This window comes from Austrofundulus limnaeus, unplaced genomic scaffold (assembly GCF_001266775.1).
Source record: "Austrofundulus limnaeus strain Quisiro unplaced genomic scaffold, Austrofundulus_limnaeus-1.0 Scaffold187, whole genome shotgun sequence".
Lineage (NCBI taxonomy): Eukaryota > Metazoa > Chordata > Actinopteri > Cyprinodontiformes > Rivulidae > Austrofundulus > Austrofundulus limnaeus.
The window spans coordinates 517,452-521,468 of NW_013952589.1; positions in this window are offsets into that span (position 1 = coordinate 517,452).

Below are 4,017 nucleotides of genomic sequence, written 5' to 3' on the forward strand. Positions count from 1 at the left end.
ATGTTATTTTAATACACATTCCTTTATATAAATTAACACTTTCATGAGTATGAATTAGAATTAACATTCTAAATAACGTCTGATTTTGAGCTATAATCGCTACTTCTTTTTCCTCTCTGAGTCTGGAAACAGAAGTTTTCTTTTTAATTGCAGAAAAGGTGAGCCTTTTTTATKCCCAAAGGCAAAAAATATTTGGCTGAAGTTAAGAAAAATCAAAATGATCTCAGAATGGGCAAGTTGAAATAAGCAAATGTTTTCAGAGGAAAAGCTACAGTACTGTGCTGAGGTTACAGTGACGTTATTGGTCACAGGATGACTAATTTATTTTAAAAAGCAACCTGTTTTGACCTGTTTTTACTGAAAAAYAAATTATTTTCTTACGTCTTATGGCTTCAAACCATTATTTTTGGAAAGTAAATGTCCAGTAACTGAGGCTTATGATRAATTCTGTGACATTTAATGCAATTCTGTTTTTATTGAAAATAAGAACTAAGTTTTAGGTTTAGCTGAATGATTAAAAAAATGATCTTGAATGTTCGTCTTTAGGTATTATTAATGGTTATCATGTGTTTTCACATTTCAGGGTTTTAAACTCAGAAAATGTTTTGAATGTACACAAAAAAGTTAAAAAAATCTTAAAACTTTTCAATGTGCCTTAAATCTGGTAAGCACTGATCAAACTTAGAGATGTTGCTTCTTTTTAACAATAATGCCTAATTAACAAAACAATGTTTTTTTTTTTTTTTGGGGGGGGGGCGGTATTTATGGCGAGAAAATATAAAAATATTGACAGATGTCCTAACAACTGTGGCTAAAATTGTCATTGGTGTGTTAATTACAAAAATTTAAAGAACAACAGATTTAAAACAGAAATGTCAAGAAAAGGCAACATTTCTGTTTTAAAACATGGAGGGAGCCTCRTGGTTTGTAGATATGTTCCATACCTCAGTGCTAGAAGCCATTGAAATCACTGAGCAGCTCAGTTTAATTGGAACATCATTGTCTCACTTCTCCAACCACACCTGAAATGTTTCTTAGAGGAAAAAAAAAAAAGGAAAATGAGTAAATAAAAAGAGGCCTGTGATGAACAAGGAGATACTTGTAGAAAAACATTTGAAAGAGGAGAATAACAAGCAAAGCAAAGACTATCCAGAGGGAGAGGCGCTACGTTTGGAGAAACAAAAGAGACAAAAGTTCATCCGTTTCATGACAAGCCTCACGTTCAGCCTCGCTGTCTGTCATGTCAAATCTTGCCTCATCTGTCTCACCACTCACCACTTGAGGAATGCAGCATTAAATTGTGCCAAATTCCATTATGTTCAAAGTGAAAGTTTAACTGAAACACTTTAATTTTATTCCTTTAAAACCATATTCGATCAAAAAAAAAAAAACACAAAATAAACCAAAACACCCAAAGTGATGCAAAACAAACTTCTTGTAGCACTCCCAGTCATTTGTAATGTACAGACACATTCTCACATTACCTTCACTGGCCAAAAATCTTTTTCCATGTACTTTATTTCACCTCTCTGTATGAATTATAACCACTCTCACCTTTCAGGTAYTCTAAACACATGTGCTCACATGCAAATGGAGTAGTATTGGTGTGTATTGCAGTGTGAGTCCAAAGGATTAGCTACACATACACACACTTGCCTTTAGTCTTCACTTCCTGTCGCTCTTAAAAAGGTCATAACATAGCATGGCTAATTTCTTTATTCTTGTTCAGCTGAATGCATCGGCCCCTAAATTTAATAATGTTTGCTCGGGTTTTGAATTGAACATAGCTGCTGGTTACCATGCAGGTAACCTGAATCAAGCTCACACACCTGCGCCACAGGTGCMCCACTCTTTACACCTGTTGCCACGGCAGCAGAAGGCAGGTAATGTATTAGTCGTCCGTGGCGATCAAGTTTTAACTATTGCTGGTGGTCGGRGCTGTGTGAATCTCACCATAACCCCTGCTGACCCCTTTCATTGCTGTTCACAGCTCCTCAGAGCCGACTCCGTTCTCATCGTGAATGGGGCTTTAAATGAAGCCCATTATCCAGTTGCAAACCTTCCAAACTGAAGTCCCAAAGGGGCTCCTCTAAAGGGCCGGCAGAGGCATCCATTATGGGTCTTCAGCMAGTAGATAGAGGGAGGAGAAGGGCATCCATTACGGCTCGGGGGATGTAATGTCCAGATGGCCAGGTGCTACGGAGGAACCTGTCTCACCCTGCAACAATCCCAGCTTTCATTCCAGATTCACCTCAGCCCTCCACTGGCCTGGATGTTCTGGTCACACTGGGTTGGTCAAGCAGAAAGAAAAAGGAGGTAGGGGAGTGGTGGACTGCAAGATGTTTTTATAACAAGCTTAAACTTCCTTTTTATGCCAATTGTTCCAAATATCTTCATAAGAAATTAAAAGGAACGTCATGAATTCACAACAAAATCAAWGACCTGAATGAAGGTCTGTCTGCAAGTCATTGCGAGGTAATACGGTTACACAGTAAAATAAACCCAGCAGAACCTGTGGCATCATCAGAAACAATCATTCTGCTTTGCTTTCTGTGTCCCAAAACTGGAAATACCCAAAGCAGAGCGAGAAGATAAAACGGTTTTGCTTTTTGAAGTCAGTGTTGCTTAACAGCTTGGCAACTCTTAAAGTAAGCTATATCTCTCGCAAACCTTTCGCTACTCACGCTTACATATATTCTTMAATTCACACACTCCCCTCCCACACACGTACAAATCCCACCCCGATTCACACAGGCCCATTGTGAAGCCACAAATCAGAAACAACAAGCCACTCAAAAAACACCCAAGGGACAAGCAATTCACTGCTCAATCAATCCAAACCCTGTGTGAGCAGACACACACACTCTCAGTCACACACACACACATACACACACACGGTGCAAATTTAAATGCAGCAAATATGTTTTATGACAAAATTAATGAAAAAAACACCACACAAAAGACCACACCACTGCATTGCCCTCGAGGGACAGGCCACCAAGTGCAGATATAGGATTACTAGAATTGACGCTTTAGTCTTTCCATTGTGAATGTGAAAATTCAATGAGGGGTCTTTAAGTGGATGCACTCGCACAGAGAAACCTGTTCTAAAGCCACTAATTAAATCTAAACATGTGCTTGACACTGATGTGAGAGGCCATTACTTCCTGCTTATGGAGCCTCGTGTTTTAAAAGTGAGGGACTTTAGGGCACCGCTGAAGTTATTGATAAAGCATTTATAAAAAAAGAAAAGAAAAAGGAATCATAAAATGCGAACTAGTATTTGAGCATTCTTAAAAAAGAAAGTATTGCTCTAAACATGGTGACATCCTTTCATCACATCGAAGGCAAACCAGCAGGTTTYGCCTCCATATGTTCAGAGCAGTTAGACTGTAAAAACACTGAGGTTACTTATTAGGCCAAGATTGAGTAAGGCTTCCAATGACAGAAATGCTTTAGCAACTGCCATTCACCTGAGGGAAGAATTGGTGACTGAMAGCTCAGTGCAAGGCTGCAGCTTTTTCTTTCACATTGACACAAACACTAACATGAACAAGAACAACAATTGTTAAATTCTTAATATGAAGCAAACAAAAATTAAATTGGAAAAGGCATACTTGCAAAAACACTGCAATTTAGGAAACATCTTTAGGAAGTTTAAACATAATAAATGTTTAAATCTGGCTAATTTGGCTTCTTTTTGAAAATCATCCAACAATGATTATCACCTAGTCCCCTTCCAGCAACATTTWAGCTTCTTAAGTGTCGGAATGAGGAAGGAAAGGGGGAGGGGATATGAGCAGAAAGTACAGGAAAAGCATCATTTAGAGTTKTTGTGGCCACTCCTGTAATTACCATAACTTCTGACTGCATTCTGTTAAAATGTGACTGACCAGTTGGGAATGTGCGACCTGCTTTCCAGCGAGAAACCAGAAAGGAAGAACAAACAGAAAAATAAAGTGAAGTTGGGGATTTCGGTGAGAGAAAACTGCTAATACACGTCATGTGTAAAAAAAA